The sequence below is a fragment of the Narcine bancroftii genome, chromosome 3 (genome assembly GCF_036971445.1).
Source record: "Narcine bancroftii isolate sNarBan1 chromosome 3, sNarBan1.hap1, whole genome shotgun sequence".
In the NCBI taxonomy this organism is placed as follows: Eukaryota; Metazoa; Chordata; class Chondrichthyes; order Torpediniformes; family Narcinidae; genus Narcine; species Narcine bancroftii.
The window spans coordinates 21,936,896-21,951,271 of NC_091471.1; positions in this window are offsets into that span (position 1 = coordinate 21,936,896).

Here is a 14,376-nt window from a genome sequence, read left to right on the forward strand (position 1 = left end):
CGAATGACAAACTGGAAATTAATCAACAAAAAATTAGGTTCCATGAGTAGGGTCCACATTGAGCAGAAATAATTGAACGGCAGTAAAAACAAAATGCTGTGGTTCCTCAACTGGTCAAATAGTGTTCTTTATGTAGCCAGTGGGCTGATCTCGCCTCCAACCGTGCATCTTGGCGCCTCACAGTTCGGCGGGCAGCAACCTCCTTTGAAGAAGACCGCTGAGCCCACCTCACTGACAAAAGGCAAAGGAGGAAAAACCCAACACCCAACCCCAACCCACCAATTTTCCCCTGCAACCGCTGCAACCGTGTCTGCATGTCCCGCATTGGACTTGTCAGTCACCAACGACGTGCAGCAGATGTGGACATTACCCCTCCATAAATCTTCGTCCGCGAAGCCAAGCCAAAGAAAAGAAGAATAAAGATACAGCTTGAGCCCTTCATCAAGGCAACCAAAAGGCAGTGACTGTTGCCTAAATTATAAATGTAACTGTTCTTTTAAAGAGCCAATTATACATATATATTATCATGAGGCTTTGTTGTAATAAATATATAATTTGGACGATTCAAATAAACTCTTTATTACCATCACATTTAAAATGCTTAAATTATCCTCTAAATGGTGACTAGATTACCAGATATGTACAAACATACATAGAGATTTCTCATACAGTGTTACAAGGGAGAAGGACAATAATTGTGTCAGGTAATAAAACTACTGGGAAAACATGCAAATAAATCTTTGATGTGATTCTGTTTTTAAAGTTTAATGTTGATTTTACAATGAAAATAATTCTGCTTTGATAAATTCAGTCAAGATCCACGGAATTATTTACTTTTGCAAGACATTACATTAGCATGTTATTGTGCTGTAGCATGCACGCTGCAGTGAGTGTGGAAGGAAAACACACACAGGAGTCAAAGTTGAAGACTGATTTGTTGAACTGGCAGGTCTGCTTATATGGGGCCCTAGTGCTAATGTTAGGCCCCGTGCAATCAGAGCGCCGGCCTCATGTTGTCCGTCGTTCCCCCCAGAATTCTCCGTCTTCCTGCTGCGCGGAGGTCATGAGGGATAACGTCTGGTGTTCCCCCCACCCGCCCTATCCCCCAGAACCAGCGACCGGGCCATTGCTCATAGCTTTTGGTGGCTTGCCTCTGCGTCGCGGAGGGGGGGGGTGTAGTGGAGACCAGCTCGTTACAGTCCAGATATGCTGATTTCAGGCATTACCCCCGATGTCGAGGATGAAGGTGGAAGGTGGCTGCTTAATAACTTTCTAGGGCCCCTTGCAGGGTCATTGGAAAGGTGGTCTGTGTGTGTTCCTCCTCACGAACACATACTTCAGGATGCTATGCTTGGGCTGGCCCTCCTCACAAACACATACTGGCAAGTGTTTTTTTTTGCATTCTATGCTTGGGGTGGCTATACAGTGGGGGTTGCTGCAGGGCCAAGGACCCCAGTTTTTCCCAGAGGGTCGTCGCAGGGACATCTGGGCATTTATTGCATCCAAGAATCCCCAGTGATGATTAAAAGCACTCCATAGACCATCTCTGCCACGGAGGCATTGAAGTCCTCCTTCAGCACGGTACCGTTCCCAGCCGGACCCAAGGCAGTTCGTCCACCAAGATGGGTCCTGTGGTGAATGTCTGTCACGCTGCCTGTCTCCCCTCTGGCGAGCCTTGCTGTACTAACATTGGCTGTGCATTATCTCTACTGTTAAGGACACTCCCCTTGGGTATAACTGTATATGCACCTATTGTCTTTCATTATTGTACCATGAGTTTCTGCTAATAAAAGCCATGATTATTGTTTGACCACATCGTCTTTGTCTACTTCATCAACTGGCACTTCAATTTTATTAGCAGAAATGGATGCAGCTGATAATCGACCAGTCTGCTTCGAGGGCCAGATATATTTTCAACCACTGGATTGCTTGTTTCGATTACTACATGGCTCGAAACAACATGGTCGATGAGGTGATACAGTGGGGCCACCTGAATTCTCTGCTGGGTGATGTCCCTTACATCGTAACGCACGGAGCCAGCACTCTGGCTATCGCCCAGGAACGTCTGGCTACTTACTATGCGGCGCTATGGAACATGGTGCTTGCTCGACACCAGTTGCTGACTAGATGCCAGAAACCCGGAGAAAGTGATGCTGCCTATGCACTGGCCCTCGACTCGATGGGAAACAAATGTGATATCAGGGCAGTCAATGTGCAACAACACCGCAATGCCTTGAAGATGGATGCTTTTGTCAATGGGATTGACTCCAGTTACATCCGACAGAAGCTGCTGGAGACGGAGCCCTTAACCTATGACCAGGCAGTCACTCTAGCCAAAACACTGAGAAATGCCATGCGGTCCAGTGAAATGTTAGAAACTGAAAAGGAAACATCCAGGAGTGCTGGAACCCTGAAGGAAAGAAAATGGCGAACCCCTAAAAAATGCTACTTCTGTGATAGGAGCTGGCACCCCAGACAGAAGTGCCTGGCTCGATTTGCTTCCTGCAGCTATTGTGGGAAACTCGGTCACTTCGCTAAAGCATGTAAGGCGAAAAGTACTCCCACTGATAAGAAGAAAAAGCACAAAGAAAATGTGTCCTGGAGCTGCAGGAATGGAAGACAACTGTGAAAAGGGGGAATCTTCAGACGAGCAGGCTGAATCGACTTCAAGTGACGGCGAGGTGAGATCCCCTGTGATAGCTCAATTGACTGTAAAGCTTAGGGAATGTTACGGACTGGAATGGTCGACTATGAAGGAGGAGGTGAATGATGAGACTCTTGATTGCCTAATAGACTTGGGGAATACTGACAGCTACATTCATGTGAAAGTTGCAAGAGCCTTAAAGTTGCGGAGATATCCAGCGAACCGAAAGATATCGATGGCTTGTAGTGAACTTACAAAAACTGTACGGGACAAGTGTAAAGTTACTTTAAATTTGCAGGGACATTGCCTTGCTGATGTGTGGCTCTTTATTATGCCGAAGCTCTGCACCTCTCTGTTACTGGGGTTAGATATTCAATCTCAGATGAATAGTGTGTTAAATTTTGGTGGGCCACTACCCATACTTACCATCCCCCGCGCTAGTTACTGCGGTCTGTCCGCATTAAAGATCAAAGCTCCTTCCCCTTTCAGTGATTTATCCCCTGAGTGTCAGCCGATTGCCACCAAGAGGCATTCTTAGAGCAAAGAGGATCATGAGTTTATCAAAGCGGAGTACTAGTAAGAGTCCGTGCCGGCCCAAGTGGTAGTCGTGAAAAATCACACTAAGAGACGAATGGCTATTGACTAAAGCCAGACAAGCAACCATTACACGAACCTGGATGCCTACCCCCTGCCACGCATCAATGAAATGATTAATTAGATAGCGCAATACAAAGTGTACTCCACTATTGACCTCAAAGCAGCTTATCACCAAATCCCAATCAAGAAATGGGAACAGCCCTATACAGCTTTTGAGGCTGACGGGGGTGGGGGGGGGGGCTTATACCAGTTTAAGCCTTTTGGGGTCACTAATGGTGTGTCTGTGTTTCAGAGGGAAATGGATAAGATTGTTAAAACGTACGAGTTACAGGGTACGTTTCCCTATCTGGATAATGTCACTATCTGTGGGAAAACACAGTCTGACCACGACAACAACTTAAAATTTTTAGCAAAAGCTAAAGGACTCAACCTTACATTTAATGAGGACAAATGTGTGTTCAACGTGACAGAGCTACCCATTCTGGGCCACATTGTCCACAAGGACGAAATCCGCCCCGACCCGGAACGAATGCCCCCCCCTTTAGAAGTTACCACCACAGACTCAGCAAAAGCCCTTAAAAGGTGTTTGGGATTCTTTTCCTACTACTGCAAATGAGTTCGGGACTGTGCCATGAAGGCATGTCCTCTGTTTGACATTAAATCTTTTCCTCTCTCTCCAATGGACTTGAAGGCTTTCGAGAGAATTAAAGTTGATATTGCCAAAGCTGCACTCTTGTCCATTGACGAGGATGTCCCATTCCAAGTGAAATCTGATGCCTCAGATTGTGCCTTGTTAGGAACCCTTAATCAAAAGGGCACACCTGTGGCATTCTTCTCCCGCATGTTACATGGTCCTGAACTTAAACATCCTGCCATTGAAAAAGAAGCCCAGGCTATTATTGAAGCTGTTTGCTACTGGAGACACTTTCTAGACGGCAGAAAATTTACTCTTGTCACTGATCAGAAATCTGTAACTTACATGTTCAGTTCTAAACACAAAAGTAAAATCAAGAATGATAAAATGACACGCTGGCGAATAGAACTCTCAACTTACAATTATGAGATCCAGTACAGACCGGCCAGGTTAAATGATCCCTCTGACGCATTGTCACGATCTGCTGCTGGTGCTCAGCTGGAGGAGCTAAAAGAGATCCATAGCAGACTGTGCCACCAAGGAGTCACAAGGTTCTTCCACTACATAAGGAATAACAACCTTCCTTACTCTCTGGAAGAAGTCAGGACTAAAAGCTGTCCTGTTTGTGCAGAATGCAAACCGCAATACTTCAAAGCTCCAGAGGCCACTCTCATCAAGGCAACCTGACCTTTTGAGAGGATTAGCTTAGATTTTAAAGGCCTGTTTCCTTCCAATAACAAAAATGTATATTTCCTTACTGTAATTGATGAATATTCCAGGATTCCCTTTGTGATACCCTGCCCTGACATCTCGTCAGCGTCAGTCATTAAGTCACTTGACAGAATTTTCGGTTTTCCCAATTACATTCATACCGATAGGGGCTCAGCGTTCATGAGTGCTGAACTGCGGCAAGCTCTGCTACGAAAGGGGATTGCCACCAGCTGTACAACGAGCTACAACCCGCAGGGCAATGGGCAGGTCGAAAGGGCTAATGATACGGTCTGGAAGACTGTTAATCTTGCTTTAAAAGCATAGTTACCCTGTTACTCAATTGCAGGAGGTGCTGCCTGAGGCACTAGATTCTATTCAGTCTTTATTGTCTACTCCAACAAATCAAACACCTCATGAACATATGTTTGTCTTTCCTTGGAAATCAGGAACTGTGATGGACTGGCCAGCCTGGAACCATACTGCTGAAGAGCCACACTCAGGCGTGTAAAACAGACCCCCAAGTCCAACCAGTTCAGCTACTGCGTACTAACTCCAACTACACTCATGTTAAATTCCAAGACAGGAGTAGTGACACTGTACCCCTAAGAGATCTGGCCTCGCCGGGTTCGCCCCTTCCTCGCACCCATACTCAGAGTGAGCCTGAGAGGTTGGACTCACCCCCGCCCTCCCCCCCCCTCAGCCTGTGACCCCTAGTAAGCATTCAGATGGCCATGCTGAGGCTCCACTGCCTCACGCTGGCGATTCTGGAGCGGGTCCAGAAGTCAGTCCTTCCCCCTCTGGCCACCTCGTGGAGCAGTCCACCATGGTCAAGAGGTATCTTGCCCCACGGAAACCTGGTAATAGCCCCACTAAGTGAATGTGCACATGGACGAACCTGCGCTGTTCCAGCTCAAAAGTCTGTGTGAACCTGCACTTTGGAGGACTGACAGTTCGTGCAGGACTTGGCCCACTGGTTTACCTGCTTATGGAGGCTATGCCAGACAAACCTTTTGGCTATCATTTTGACCATGGAACAGATGGTGGGCTGTGCCAAGTTGTGGAGCCTTGAAAATCTGGTGCCTCCAATGCAGCTGGGACGATGGGGTAGGGGCTGCTGGTAGAAACGTCACACAGCAGTGTCAGATTACCCGGGCCGACTGGAACGTCTTCCACACTGAGGCCAGAGGCGGCTGTCCTGTAAGTGGGGATCTCAGAGTCTTGCTGCTGTAATTGAACCCTTGGGACAGGGCGTGTATCGACTCGATCACAGGGCATGACAGAACGCTGGCCACCACGTTGTTTCTCACCTCGATACATTGAATGTCCATAGTGAACTTGGACACATAGGATAAGTGTCTCTGTTGTTGGGCTGATCACAGGTCTGATACCTTATGGAAGACAAAAAATCAGTCACTTGTGGTCAGTGAACACCGGTCTTCCAAAAAGTAATGGAAATGTCCTACCGCCAGGTACAGTTGCAGTAACCCCCGGTCAAAAGTGTTGTATTTAAGTTCTGGGGGGGGGGGGGGCAAAGGTGACTGATAAAAAAGTCTAGCAGTTCCCACTAGCCCTCGACGTGTTATTCTAGCATGCCCCCACCGCTGTGCTGGAGGCCTCGACGGTTAGAGCGTAGATGCCTCCGGTCTGGGGTGGACAAAGAGGGTGACGTTGGCTAGCTCGTCTTTTACGTTCTGGAATGCCCTGGAGGATTTCTCGTCCAAAGCAATGTCATTTGCCTTGCCGGCAAATCAGCGCAAAGGTACATGATGCATGCAGCTGCCAGTATGAACCTGTGGTAAAAGTTTATCATCCTGGCAAATTCCTGCAGTCCTTTCACTGTGCATGGCTTGGTGAAGTGCTGGACTGCCTCATCCTTGTCGGGGAGGGGAGTGGCCCCGTGCCTATTAATCCCAGGAAGTCGCTGGTGTCCACACCGATCTGGCACTTAGTGGAGTTGATTGTCAGCCCGATCTCGCTCAGACGGGTGCACAGTTGTCTCAGGTGGGCGGCGTGGTCTTTGCAGGTGTTGCTAGCAATGAAGATTTCGTCCAAAGAGATGAACGCAAATGGGAGGTTCTGGCCCACTTTATCTATCAGACACTGAAAAATTTGTCCCACATTCTTTAAACCAAAGGGGGGTTATGATTGCTGTCTTGGGGGTGTCCTGGGGATGAACTAGGATTTACTGGTACCCCCAGATGAGGTCCACCTTTGAGAACACCCAAACCTTGTGTAGGTTGGCGCCAAAGTCTTTGATATAGGGCATGGTATATCTGTTGGTGTGATGGCCTTGTTGAGGCGCCGGGTCTCTAACCACCTGCTGATTTGGGCGGCATGTGGAGGGGAGAGGCCCAGGGACTGTCAGAGCACTGCACAATCCCCCGGCTCCTCCATCTTTTAGAACTCCTCCTTCACCAGGCTGAGCTTTTTCGGAGGGTGTCGACATGCCCTAGCATGGAGCGAGGGGCCCTCAGTCAGTATGTGGTGCCTTACCCCATGTTTTGGCTCAGCCGTGGAGAACTGTGGCGTCACAATTGAGGGGAACTCCGCCACGATGCGGGCTAATTCATTGTTCGAGAGTGTTATAGTGTCCGGGTTGGGGGGTGGGGGGGGGGGCAGACAGGTAGCTTAGCTTCCCCCAGTGGCATCTGAGGTTCTGGCATGCACTAAGCACTGTCCCTTGAGGTTGACCAGCAAGCAGTGGGCCCAAAGGAAGTTGACCCCTCGGAACAGTTGCACCAATGCCGCAAAGGTGACGGTCCATGTAAAGCGGCTGTGGCTGAAATGAAGGGGGATGGTGCAGGTCCTGAAAGTTTGAAAGCAAGAGCTGTTGGCTGTCCCTAGTGCTGGCCCTGCTTGCCGCTACAGGTTTCGAGGCCTGCAGGGGGTAGGACGTTTATCTCTGCACCCATGTCATCCAGGAAAAACCTGCCCAACAGTGAGTCCCAGACGTGAAGGAGACTATCACATAGGCAAACTGCTGCAGCCACTAAAAACAGTTGGCATGGGCCGCATAGGGTGGGTGGCATTGACGGGCCTCTGCACCCCATTGGTGGTGGTAATAGCAGATCTGTCCTGGGGTGTTCACTTGCCTTTTCTCTGGCCTTGATCTCACTGGGGATTTTTCGTGGGCTTGCTGATATGGTCTAAAATGGTGCTGGTGTCCGTCTTCGCTCTCCAGAGCACGTCCACCCGGGCAGTGACCCTCCAAGGGTCACTGAAGTCCTCATCTGTGAGCAAGAGCCATATATCCTTAGGCAGCTGCTCTAGAAAGATTTGCTCAAACAGTAGGCAAAGCTTGTGGACCTATGTTAATGTGAGCATTTCACTCATGAGGGCGGACGGGGTCCTGTCCCCAAATCTGTCCATATGCAGCAATCGAGCGGTGCACTCACACCGGGAAAGCCCAAAAGTGTGGGTTAGTAGGTCTTTGAGGGCCGCATATTTGCCTTGCTCTGGAGGCTGCCATAGGAAATCTACGACCCTTACTGCTGTGTTCTGATCGAGGGCGCTCACGACATAGAAGTAGTGGGTGTCGTCGACGGTGATATGGTGAAGCTGGAACTGAGCCTCAGCCTGCTCGAACCACACGTGCGGCTGCGACACCCAGAACGTCAGAAGCCTGAGAGAAACCGTGTGCATGGTGGCTGGCTCCACTTGATCTGTACTCTTCAGGTCCAACTGTCGGTTGGCCCTGTCGGAGACACCAATGTAGCTTGTGCGCTACAGCAAGTGTGGAAGGAAAACACACACACACAAGGCGTCGAAATTGAAGACTGATTTATTGCACTGGCAGGGCTGCTTTTATCTGGGGCCATGGAGCAGATGTCAGGGCCCCACATCATTGGATTGCCAGCCTCATGTTGGCCGGTGTTCCCGCCGGAGTTCCCCGTCTTCCCACTGTGTGTAAGTCACCTGGGACGACAGCCGGTGTCACCCCCCACCCCCCCCAAGTCCATGTGGTCACCGCATTCATCGCCCATTTTGCGTGCCGGCCCGTGTCTCCACGCGTGGGCCACTACTGCCCTCTCTACCTTTGTTACAGCAAACTACTATAAAAAATGTATCCAGATTTATTTTAAATGCAAAGTCTCTCTCTAAAATAAAAGGCATAATGAAATAATCCATCACTTTTCAAGGTTAATTAGTGCTAAACAATAAATGCCAGTCGGATTGGTCTTAAATTTAAAAAAAAATGGTACTAAGAATTCTTCAGTGGAGGAATTGCACTTACGATCATTCCCTCAGTTAAAATAATAAAATATTCACTCCCACTTAAATCACCTGCCAATTACTGGAACCATTCTTTCATAATGGATCAAAACTCACAATAATTAAAAAAAAAATCAGAAAGTCTTTCAGGCACCAAGTTCTCCTCTACTTACAATAAGGTTACGTTCCAATAAATCCATCAGAAGTGGAAAAATTGAGAAAGTCAAAAAAGAATACGGCACCTACCGAACATCATAGCTTAGCCTCCCTTAAATCTGCTGAGACCACTTACCATAGCCTACAGCTGGGCAAATTTATCTAATTATTAAATGTTGAATACCTTTTATTTCACACTGAAAAAAAACAATTTTGAGTCATAAAATATAGTGCCAGCATACCGTTGTAACTTCGAAAAATTGTGGAGCACCTGTACAGTACATTAAACATAGGCACTAAAGTGAATTCAGCATCGTCCACTATCATCTCACCGCCCCCCCCCCAACCAATAGCAAACACTGTATCCACTTCATCTCCTGCTCTGACCACAATTCCTTTGACAACCTGTTCCATTTCTACCAGGCCCTTGTTCTTTCTTGTTCACCCTTCTCCTATCACAAGATTTTCAACCCCATTAATTACACTCATTGTGCCTGTCTTCCTCTTCCTCCATACCTACCACAATCTCTCTTAACTCTCTCTAATCTCAATTCCTCTCTTCCTCCATTTTTTTTAACCTTTGTGTACTTTATTGTTACTCTTCGCTGTAACCTCCCTGCCATTCCTTCTTTCTCTCACACTTCCCAAACCATTTTCCCTCTTCACCTTCTCCAAAGTCTCTTTTGTCCTCTTTCTCTCTTTTTTCACTCTTCTACTCAGATTGAGGCCCTGTGACCTGCTTCAATTGGAAGATCATGGTCTTTCTATTTCCATTCTGATTTTGCTTCCTCTCTCAATCTGATCTTGAACCTACTTCCTTCTTTACTCTTTCAATGTGGCCCCATTGTTTAATCTTTCCTAATAACCCCACCACCATCATGATCTATGTCCTCTGTATCAAATAAGCATTATCTCTTTCTTTCCAAATGAAGAACTAAAGCTTCCATCACATGAGAAGATCCATAAAGCATCTTTACAGTTGTCAGCTCTGATTTCTTCCTATTTGTTTTTGCTTCTGCCCACCAGTTGGGCAGTTAAACTGCCTGAAGGTTTGCAGGAAGTTATTTAAATAAAGCAACGGCTTCCCTGTTCTAACCTCTCAGAATTCTCCTCATGCTATACCCCACCCTATTTTGGTTTCCTGTAATCTCGGAATCTTTAACTCGATGCACATCACACATGTGGACAGCCCAGATGGACCTGTTAAATGGAAACTGTCATAATTCATAGGGTGTTCCTCTGTGAACAGGTTGCAAGCAGAAGACATGAACCACATTGCCAACTTGTCACCTGAAAACCATCTAGTAGTGTTCTGTGCAGCAGTGGCTATAGTGCAAATTGTACACTCAAAAGTCTGTTGAATGAAGGGTAGATGATTGCACCATAGCTGATGGAGACCAGCACAATGTTCCATATATCTTCACTTGGCTGCATATACACACAAGAGAGAGGTAGGCCATCAGAGGATAGAATACCATTCATTTTTAACTCATGACATCCCTTGCCCTGGCCACGTCTCTCGTTCGAGCTAGCCCTCATGTTAACTGTCGGGTGGTCTCTACAAAAGAGAATGAAAAGGAATTCTTTCACTTTAAATAGACTTCTCTCATAAGCAGAGGAGTGAGGCAAATTGCTGAAATCTCCATGTTCTGACTGATGCATAGAAGTTCATCACCGTGATCGATTTGACAGCCAGTGTTTATGTGATCATCGACCTGATCTGCATTTGGGTAATTCAGTTGAAGATTATTTGTCACAGTGTACCTAGTATGGTGAGAAGGGTTCTTCTGTGAACAGGACAACAGGTTATCTTTAACATTTCAGACAACAGTGCCAACAGATTTCAATGACAACAGTCCTGCATTTCCGTCCTTGGGTAATGACCATCACGTTCACACTCCTGATACCACTGAGCCTAATTCCATGTCCAATTTGCTGAAATGCATGTGAGATGCTCTCACTAAGTCAAAGCTGCCAATGCTGGTCATACTTATCAGGAGAGCAGCTAGGTGTGAATGTTTTTGTTCAGCCTTTAATCAAATGTTTTTAAATCTAAAATCCTGTCAAGGAAATTCACTCCTTCTGCTAAATTCTCATCTTTCTCACTTAACTGTGTGCCAGATGGCACTGAATTGGGCACTGGGAGAAAATGATTAAACATTCCCAACAAAATCTCCAAAAATATGATTTTATGCCTTTTAATTCGTATATGAAAGCAAAACTGAAAATGTACTTTACATATTTATGTGCAGTGAGTTTATTATGACATAATTGTTCAAAATCTAATTTTAATTATTTATTTAAGCTCATGTTGCTCTAAGAATTTTCCAGTTATAATCAATGATCGATCTTGTTACACAAATTCTTTTTCTGAAAACATTTTTCACATATCATTTAGGACAGGAGGTCTAAGTTTATTTGCTTTATAGGTAACAACACAGAAAGGATTTGTAAAGGGTCAGACAAAATTATAGAGAAGCTTTATGAAAATGTGCAGTTCAGAATTTCTCATCATTATTATTCATTATTAATCATTTATTATCATTTCAATTCATTTATATTTGTTTGAAGTTGAGTATCATTATCATTTACAATATGCTTTATTTTACTCATCGTTGGGAAAATGTTTGAAGCTGTCGATAAAGAAGGATGAGGTATCTGGAGCAAAATGGATCCATCAGGCAGGCACAGCATGGATTCAGGAAAGGCAGGTCCTGTTTGACAAAGTTACTGGAGTTCTTTGTGGATATGATGAGTGTGGGAGATAGAGGGGAGCAGATGTTTACCTGCATTTCCAGAAGGCATTCGATAAGGTGCCACATAAAAGATTAACATGGTTAAGTGCTTGAAATGTGGAGAGTCTCAGCATTGTATGGCAGTTGGTGGGTTGGGTTCTGCATAAATTCTTACTTTAATAGCAAAAAGCATGTGCTACGATGATATTTTATCCTTATCACTGAACTTGTCTTGTTCTTTCACTATTAGTCAGATTGGTGAATTCCAGAGGGCCCAATACTTCTTTTCTGACATCATGTGAAGACTCCAAAGCATCATGCTACAGAGTTCTAGATTATTTTAGTGTGCCATTCCTCCATGGTTCAACACATTTATGTGCCCACACACTCTGCAGAGAAGTGGGAAGCAAGGCATTTTTTTTCTGCCCACAGTTCCGCCCACTTCTGGAGTTACTCAGATAGATTGCAGAGTGGGAGGTGAAAACATACAATTCTGCACAGGGAGGAAGGGAAATGCAGCAAAAAAGTCTAAGTTTAAACAAGAGAAAAAGTGCAAACCTTGCAGAACATCTGCAGCCCAAAAACATCTGAGTGACAGAAAACAACAACTATATTGTCTTCAGCACAAAGTCTTATTGTACAATTTATGACCAAGGATTTCAGGTGTAAAAATTGGCTCCAAACTCTCAGCAATTATGTCAGGTCCAAATATATAAGTTGAGGAGCCGTGGCCCTCCCATCTTGAATATTCTTTCTCTCTCAGGGATGCAGCTCAACCCGTTGAGTTCATCCAGCAGATTGTGCTTAGTAATCGAAAATGAGTGCAGCTGGTTGTCATTGGACAACCTCTTCTTGAAATGAAAAAAAAATCAATCTGCTGGAAGAACTCAGCAGGTCAGGAAGGCAGCATCTGTGGAAACAAAGGGTTCAACGACATTTCGGATCGAGAGTCTGCACGAAGTGAGAGCGAAGAAGGGAAATAGCCAGAATAAAGAGAAGAGCAGAAGTGGTGAGGCAGGGGCTAGCCGGTGATAGAAGGAACCAGTGAAAATGAGCAGATTAAGCTTCATGCGGGAGAAGGCAGGGGATGAGGTCAGGAGCAAAGTACCTTCTTTATCACATTCCAGCATCTTCAGCCACTTGCAATTCTACACCACCACCCAGCCTCTGTGTTTATTTCTACCCCCTACCTTGCTCTACCCACCCTCACTACTTTCTCTTTCTCCTTATTTACCTCTACCTATCATCCACAAGTTGCTATTTTCAAACTCCATCCCCTCACCTTCTCCCACCCAGATCTATTCCCCCATCTCTGGTTTCCCACTTATCTGCTAGCTTCCAGCTCACTCTTTTCCCTCATCCTTCCCAAATCCTTTAGTTTCTCAGTTTTTGTTTCTGGCCACTTTGATTTGACATTCAGTACAGTATAAGGAGGTGTGGGTGGAGAATGAGCTGCAGATATGGTGCCAGGAAGTAATGGCAGCATGTAAATCATAATTAATCTGTGGCAGGTTAACATGATGTAGTGTGCACACAAAATTAATCTTACCTGCTCCCAGACGTTATTCAAAATGGCACATGGATCATGATGTAACAGTAATTGAATAATAATTATCTACGTCAGAATTATACAAATTAACAGTGAATTAAATGCACTATTTGGTCAGATGTGTGCATGCCATCCAAAAATGATCTTTTGTTTAACCCCACTTTTTAGCTCTTGGCCCAAAGGTCTGTAGAAAATAGTGTTATATATACTCATGAAAGTCTTATTAAATGTCACAAGAGTTTCTGGCTTCGGCATTCTTTCTGGAAGTAAATCATTGGATGAAATTAGCTTTATCTAATTTCTTTGGGAATCAGAACCCACATCCATTTTATTTGGCTAAGAACACAAGAAGCCATTTTTCACCATTTCGGAAAAGTGCCTGGCTATTCCCAAGATCAATTGCTGCTCATTCAACTGCTGTTCACAGAAAACTTTCCTCCGTCATGATTAAGTCAAATCAAGTTTATTGTCATTTGATTGGACAAGTACAACCTGAAGAAACAGCATTTTCTGGTCCTCAGTGCAAAACACACAGACACACAGCCAGATATAATGGACATTGCAGGCAAACAATACATATGCATGACAAGCAATAATATATACACATAAATATTGTTTGGCAATATGAGAATTTCAGATAGTGTGAGCTGTTCCTTTGGTCATCCAGCATTCTCATTTCATGTGGGAAGAAGCTGTTCCTCAGCCTGGTGGTGCTGTCTCTGATACTCCTGTATCTCTTTCCTTTTTTTAAATTTTTTTTAAATTTTTCACACTATGAACCATATTGACAAAAATACATATAAACCTTTCCCTCTTGAATATACCCAGTGTCATTTTCTCCCCTTTCCCTCCCTCCCTTCCCTCCATCCTTCCCAGCCTCCTCCCCACCCACTCAACATTCAACATATCTGATACATTAAACCCATTAAACAATGTCATCACACAATGAAAATAAACAAGAAATTTGTATCTTCTACTTTTACATACTGGGTCAGTTCATTTCGTCTTCTTCTCCTTCTGTCACTTTAGGCGGTGGAGGTCCGCGGTAGGACCTCTCTGTTGTGTTCCATGTACGGTTCCCAAATTTGTTCGAATACTGTGATGTTATTTCTTAAATTATATGTTATTTTTTTCCAAT